Source organism: Balaenoptera physalus, assembly GCF_965194825.1.
Source record: "Balaenoptera physalus genome assembly, chromosome: 12".
In the NCBI taxonomy this organism is placed as follows: Eukaryota; Metazoa; Chordata; class Mammalia; order Artiodactyla; family Balaenopteridae; genus Balaenoptera; species Balaenoptera physalus.
Window position 1 is genome coordinate 71,833,442 of NC_138897.1, and position 7,602 is coordinate 71,841,043.

A 7,602-nucleotide genomic window follows, 5' to 3' on the forward strand; every position below is an offset into this window, starting at 1 on the left:
GAACCAAATGCGAGGGCGGGAACCTTGAGGATCTTATCTGGTAACAAAACTAACAGCTAAAATAAACTTCTGGGCCCCTGGGAATGCGGCGGCTGTGGACTGGACGGATGAATGTGAATTCTCTGAAATACATGCATACATACATATACATGGAGAGAGAGAGGCTGTACCTGTCCGGGCACCACGTAACCCATGTTACGACCAGGGAGAGGGTATATGGGTGATCACTGCACGATTCTTCTTCTGCTTTGTTGGTCAAATGACTTCAAAATTCAAATTCCTGTACTTTATTTCAGACTGAGCAATTTAAAAAATATTGTAAAATATGCATACATAAGAGTTATTACTTTAATCACCGTGATGGTTCATTTCGTGTGTGCATTTGACTCGGAAACCGAGGTCCCACGTACATTTATTTCTGGGGGTGTCCGGGGGTGTTTCTGGAGGACGTGAGCATTTGAACCTGTGGGCTCAGTGAAGCAGGCGGCCCTCCCCATGTTGGCCTGGGAGGAACAAAAGGCCAAGGAAGGTAGAGCCCCCCTCTTCCCTGACGAGGGAGCTGGGACATCGGTCTCCCACCCTGAGACTGAGAGTCATACATTGGCTTCTCTGGTTCTCAGGCCTTTGGACTGAATCTCACCCCTGGCTCTGCCGGGTGTCCACTTGCAGACGGTGCTTCCTGGGACTTCTCAACCTCCAAAACCTCATGGGCAGATTCCTCATAATAAATCCTCATAATAAATTGCTCACAATAAATCTCTCTCTATTCATACCTATCCTATTTGTTTTGTGTCTGGAGAAACCTGGATAATACGATGATTTTTGAGTGAAGATCCAGTGGTACCAGAACACATTCACAACGTTGTGCACCCATCACCATGATCTATTTTTAGAGCTTTTTCATCACCCCAAACAGAAACTCTGCCCCCATCAGACAGTAATTTTGGGCACTTGGGACCTGGGGTCCAACCTGAGGACAGTGTGTCCAGGAGAGTGTCCCCAGGAGAAGCCAGGTGGACTCAGCACTTCCTCTGTGGTTTCTGTGAAATCTCAGGAGAGGAAGGGTCCCAGGGGACAGGGCCAGGTCTCAGGCCTCTCCAGGCCGCAGGCAGCCCCGCAGGACGCCCCGCAGGACGTGGGGCGCCTCATCCAGGAGAGCAGGGGACCCAGCCCCAGGACTCCTGCAGCGGGTTCCACCAGGAGGAGACGGATCCCCACAGAGCTCCGCCGGCTCAGAGAGCGCGGCCTCTCCTGAGACACGGGATCACACTCGGGTCCTGGACCACATTGTGACCCGTAAAACTTTCCTTTCCTCTCAACTCTGACAGCAGTCTTTGTAGCTCAGAACAGACACCTTTCTCCATTTTCATCAAGACGAACCAAGGCCCCAAGAGGACAGAGTGTCCAGCCTTGGAGGAGCCGCGCCAGGACCAGAGAGGACGCCCAAGCCTCAGGCCTGCCCTCCAGCTGCTCAGAGGCGGGTGGAGTGAGCGCCGGGCCAGGCAGGGAGGTTAGGGTCTCACTTCTCCATCTGCCTGTGTCACCATGAGGATTATAACTGCGGTCATATGACTGCTAATAATAGTCAGCCTCGTCCTTAGCCCAGACTCCGCTGATGGTCAGGGTGGCCGTGTTCCCCGATTTGGAGCCAGATATCCGGTCAGGGATCCCCGAGGGCCGGTTACTATCACCACGGATGACCAGCACAGGGGCCTGGCCCGGCTTCTGCTGGCACCTTTGAACATATTTACTTCCAATGTTGTTCCCCCCACACGTGATCCTGGCCGCCTGTCCCAGGGACACCGACACCGAGGGCGACTGAGTCAGTTCATAGGAGGACACAGCGCCTGCAGGAGAGAAAAGGACAGGTGGGCTGGAGGTGAAGCACCCATGTCCAGAGGCCCCCACCTGCCTGGCCTGGACTAAGCTCCAAAGATTCTCTGGGCCCCGAGGGCGCCCCCGCCCATCAGTCTCAGACCCAGTGGCCCATGGGCCTGGTTGATGGATGGAGCCTCTGAACAAATGAGAACCCCCCCTCACTTCCTCTGGCAGGCGCAGCCCCTCGGGGCTCACACACACAGTGAGCACAGTGGGGAGAGTTCAGCCCCCCCAGCCCCCCATCCTGCGGCAGGGCCAGGAGTCTCCTGACCCCACGGGCAGCGCCCTGCTGAGCTCAGAGTCAGGGCCACGCCTGTCCCCGAGTCCTGGGCCAGCTGTGGGTGTGACCCTGGGGGCAGCACCTGTGCAGTGAGCCAGGAGGCCGAGGAGGAGGGGGGTCCAGGCCATGGTGGAGGCACCCCAAGTCTGCTCCCCGAGGCCCAGGCTGGGCTGGGTTGCTCCCAGGCCTCTCTTATCCCCTTGCTGGAGAGAGAGCTGCTGGGGATGCCAATCAGCCAGAGCCCAGGGGGGCTGCCTGGGGAACTCTGTGGTTTCAGAGAAGGGCTCAGCCCCCAGGGACATGGAGAGGGAGGGGTGGCCCCTGAAGACCCCACCTCGGCCCGGGGGGGTCCTCCTCCACCTGCTGGTCCCATGGTCTGGGGGTGACATCTCCACCCCAGTCTGAGTCCTGGCCTCACTCCTGGAAGGGCCTGGCCACTGAGAGCTCAGAGGTGTGTCTGTATTCTCTGAACCCATACTATGGGTGACAAGCTGGGACTTAGATAGGGGTAAGGTCCTGCCCTGGATCACAGTTCCTCAGTGGCAGATGTCTTAATCCCTAAATAATAGCCTCTTCTGAGTGTTCTAGAACATGTCTGGGTTAGGAGGGGGTGTGGGAAATTTTCAGCCTAAATTGTAGATGCTTCCCGTCAGTTCTCCGTGCTGCCTGAGGGCAGCGCTGCTGCACCGGCCCTGGGGTGGGGGTCTGACACCGGGGAGGCTGACAACGCCCTGCTCCCCGTGGGGCTGAACAGAAAACCCAAGGACAGCACACTCCAGACTCAAAGCAACTAGTGCAGCGTTTTCATGATCTTTTCTCTGGAATTACTGCTTAGGTCTTAGGGATCCGGTGCATAAAATATTATCTGTTGCTGGTTCATGGTCCATGAGTGTGACAAGTTAATTGTACATTTAATAATCTGTAATTGTCAATACATTTTTAAAAATAAATTTATTTATTTTATTTATTTATTTTTGGCTGCGTTGGGTCTTCGTTGCTGCGCGTGGGCTTTCTCTTGCTGTGGTGAGCAGGGGCCACTCTTCATTGCAGTGCGCAGGCTTCTCATTGCAGTGGCTTCTCTTGTTGCAGAGCACGGGCTCTAGGCACGTGGGCTTCAGTAGTTGTGGCTCGTGGGCTCAGTAGTTGTGGCTCGCAGGCTCTAGAGCGCAGGCTCAGTAGTTGTGGCGCACGGGCTTAGTTGCTCCACGGCATGTGGGATCTTCCTGGACCAGGGCTCAAACCCGTGTCCCCTGCATTGGCAGGCGGATTCTTAACCACTGCACCACCAGGGAAGTCCTGTCAATACTTTTTGAACATGATTTTTCCCCATGTGATCTCCATCCTCCAAGTTAGACATCAGCTCTCATGCTAGACGGGGATGTACCTGGAGGAAATTTCTGGCTTTTCTTTTCAAAACAATCCATAGGTGACATGTTTATATTTCCAATGTGGACATTTCCCCTGCAGCCTCTGGAATTCTGTGTCAAGAAGGAGATTTATGTGCCCCTTGTCCAGGTTGTCATATGGTTATTTAAATATTCTCCAGGGAAATGGTCTTTGTGTGAAAAGTTCACTATTTTTGTAGGTCACCCAGAAATTTCCTCTTGCACCTCTAAGAGTTTGGACAGTGGTTTGGCTAGCAAACCAGTGAGGCTGTCAGGATTTTGTTTTTTTACATGAAGGAGAAACATATCCAGCCAACGAATGGTGGGTTAATAGCTGTCCAGGTACCAGCCCAGTTCCTCCCCGGATCCTGTTTCAGATGAAGACAAAGGTTTTGGTATAACTGAGGTGTCCACTGTGAAGGCTGGGGTAGTACTTTGAAACAGGACAGGTGTTCTTGCTGGTCCCCATCATTTTTTTTTAGCTGACTTTTTTTTTTTTTTTTTTAGCTGACTTTTAAAATTGAAATATATTTGCCGTATAACACTGTGTAAATTTAAAGTGTACAACATGGTAATATGTTACATTTGTATATTGTAATATGATTTCCACTGTAGCCATAATTAACACCTCTATAACATTACATAATTATTCTATAAAATTAAATATTTTTTCTATTGAATTATAGTTGGTTTATAATACTATATTAGTTTTGGGTGTACAACAGTGATTTGATATTTATATAAATTATATTTCATTTAAAGTTATTATAAAATATTGGCTATATTCTCTGTGCTATAAAGTATGTCTTGTAGATTATTTATTTTATACATAATAGTGTGTACTTCTAAATCTTTACCGTATCTAGCCCCTCCGCCCTTTTTCTCCCCACTGATAATAACCACTTGTTTGTTCTCTATATCTATGAGTCTGTTTCAGTTTAGTTACATACATCCATTTGTTTTCTTTTTTTTAAGATTCCATATATAAGTGATTACATACAGTATTTGTCTTTCTCTGTCTGACTGATTTTACTAAGAATAATGCCTTCCAGGTCCATCTGTGTTGTTAGAAATGGCAAAATTTCATTTGGCATTTAATATTCCATTGTATACATATACCACATGTTTATCCATTCATCTGTTGATAGACACATAGGTTGCTTCCATGTATTGGCTCTTGTAAATAATGCTCCTATGAACATAGGGGTGCATGTGTTGCTTTGAATTATTGTTTTTATTTTCTTTGGATATATACCCAGGAGTAGAAATGCTGCATCTTATGGTAATTCTATTTTTCATTTTTTGAGGAACCTCCCTACTGTTTTCCATAGTTGCTGCATTCCCAACAACAGTGTAGTCGGGTTCCCCTTTCTACACATCCTCAGCAACATTTGTTATTTGTATTCTTTTTGATGATAGCCATTCTGACAGGTGTGAAGTGATATCTTATTATGGTTTTGGTTTGCATTTCTCTTACGATTGGCCAGGTTGAGCACGTTTTCATGAGCCAGTTGGCCATCTGCATGTCCTCTTTGGAAAAATGTTTATTCAGGTCTTCTACACATTTGTTTTTGGGTTGTTTGTTTTTTGATATTGAGTTGTATGACCTGTTTATATATATTTTGGATCTATAAACCCCTTATCTTTCACATCATTTGAATATTTTCACCGATTCAGTAGGTTCCCTTTTTCATTTTCTTGATGGCTTCCTTTCTTGTGCAAAGGTTTTCTTTTTAAATTAATTTATTTTATTTTATTTATTTTATTTTTTTGGCTGCGTTGGGTCTTTGTTGCTGCACGTGGGCTTTTCTCTGGTGGTGGTGAGCAGGGGCTACTCTTCGTTGCGGTGCACAGGCTTCCCTTTGCAGTGGCTTCTCTTGTTGTGGAGCATGGGCTCTAGGCATGCGGGCTTCAGTAGCTGTGGCACACAGGCTCAGTAGTTGTGGCTTGCGGGCTCTAGAGCGCAGGCTCAGTAGTTGTGGCACACAGGCTTAGTTGCTCTGTGGCATGTGGGATCTTCCCAGACCAGGGCTCAAACCCATGTCCCCTGCATTGGCAGGCGAATTCTTAACCACTGCACTACCAAGGAAGCCCTGTGCAAAAGTTTTAAGTTTCATTAGGACCCATTTGTTTATTTTTGGTTTTGTTTTCTTTGCCTGAAGAGACAGATGGAAAAATATTACTACAATTTATGTCAGAGAGTCTTCTGTCTATATATCTATTTTGGGGGATAAAATCAGATATTTAATCCCCCTGACGTTTGTCATTCACTCACTTTTCACTTTAAAATGGTCCGCATCATTTACAACATCTATACATGGGCAGATCCTGAGGGATCTGGGATTCAAACCCAGCTCAGGGTCAGAGTGATATTTTCCTTGAGTTAAGAATTTGAGGGGTAGAAGTGACATGTGTTCAGGTGGAGCAAAGGGGATTTGCACGTAATAAATCCGGGTCTTTGCAGCTGCTTAGCATAGGCTGGAGCCCTGGGAGCAGGAACAGGATTGACACAGGCAGGTTGAGACAAACCCCTTGGCCTTCCCTATTTTACCTGGGGTCTGAAGATCTTCAGGGGAGGGGTTACTCCTCCTTCTCCTCTGCCCAGTACTCACTATGAAGCAGTGCTGGGGCTTTAGCTGCTGCATGTGCCTCTGGTCCTGAGCCCTGTCTACTGTTCTGTGTGGGTGACTAGTCACCGCCTTCCCCAAATGTCTGTAGATTTGCTGCTGTGATTGGGAGCAGAGGATTTAGGGAAACACACTTGACAGGGAAAGGCAGGGGCTGAGAGAAGCAATAACAATGCCAAGTTCACTTGTGGGGGGAAGATGGTTTTTCTGGTGGAACGTTAAAAACATTCTCCTGAAGTCTTAGGTTAAAGAGATCTTGCTTGAAAATGCTGGATCAACATGACTTGACTTGTGATGGTCATCACTAGCTCAGCCTCCAGTCTGGTCTTTGTCGCTTGTCTGCTCTGCCCATGGTCCACTGAGAAAGGAGCTGCTCTTCCTATGGGGAAGGGAAGCCCTGTCCGTGGTGCTGATCCAGGTTCCGTGCCCTGGAAGGACCCTGCGGGGAGGAAGGTGGAGCTGGCTACTCCAGGCTGATTCAGCTCCCTGTTAGAAGCTGTCACTATGAAACAGGTGCATCAGACCAGACTATACAGAAGTCCTCAGTCTCTTCCTTTGGCTGCACCCCAGCGATGATGAGCACAGCTCTGCCCCCAAGGATGGAGCCTGAAAAGCAGCTGGGGATGGATGCTGGGCATTTGTCCATGTGGTGTATGAGCTGCAGATGTGTTTGACCAGGTTTCTTCAGGAACCATCCTTGAGCATTCCCAGTTGTGCTGGATCCCGTACTCATAGAGCCGGTAAGGGTGACTGTCAGTCCGGGCAACACCGTGAGGGAGAGCTCCTGGGTCACCACAGGATGGGAGCTGACAGCTGACGAGAACAGAAGGAGACGTCCATGGACACCACCGTTAGGGCGACTCCTCCACAGGGCCCCTTACCCAGGCCCCCTTCCCAGAGCCCAGGGAGTCTTCCCTGACCTGTGCAAAAGCCCATGAAGGGGACAGTGGTCCAGGACATGTTGGTGATGCTTCTACATGCACTGCTTCTTGAGGACCTCACAGCTGCGGCTGGACTCCTTCAACTTAAATCTCCTCTTCTCCATCTCTTCAGTGAAGGGCAGCCCTCATGCAAATCCCCCACCCAGCTTCCTGCTTGCACCAGGGCTGCATCCCAGCTGGGTAAACACCTGCAGATGAAGAGTGGGTGGAGGGGGTGGTGAGGGCTTTGTGTCTGTTTTCCTTCAGCAGTCGCCCACCCTCTCTGGGCGTGAGGGTCGTCACAGCTGCTGAGGCATGCTTGGGGACCACTTATGGGAAATGAAAATGGTGTCTGTTGAAAAGATGCACAGCTGGGCCAGTTCCCCACAAACAGAGAGATGGACTCACAGTGTCCCCTGCTTCTCAAATGTCTGAAAATCTCCTTTCCCAAAAGAGACTTCAGGCCTGATAGACTTGACTTTGGGTCTCTGGTTGATTCCCTCTAAAATGAA

At 49.2% G+C, this 7,602-nt stretch overlaps 1 gene segment (V, D, J or C); it reads right to left on the minus strand.

The window, feature by feature from the left end:
- Positions 1-1,575: 1,575 nt before the first annotated feature.
- On the minus strand, positions 1,576-7,215 carry LOC309639613 (immunoglobulin lambda variable 3-9-like). The segment is given in 3 exons: positions 7,173-7,215; positions 6,900-6,983; positions 1,576-1,847 (listed from the first exon to the last, which is right to left on the minus strand).
- Positions 7,216-7,602: the final 387 nt, after the last annotated feature.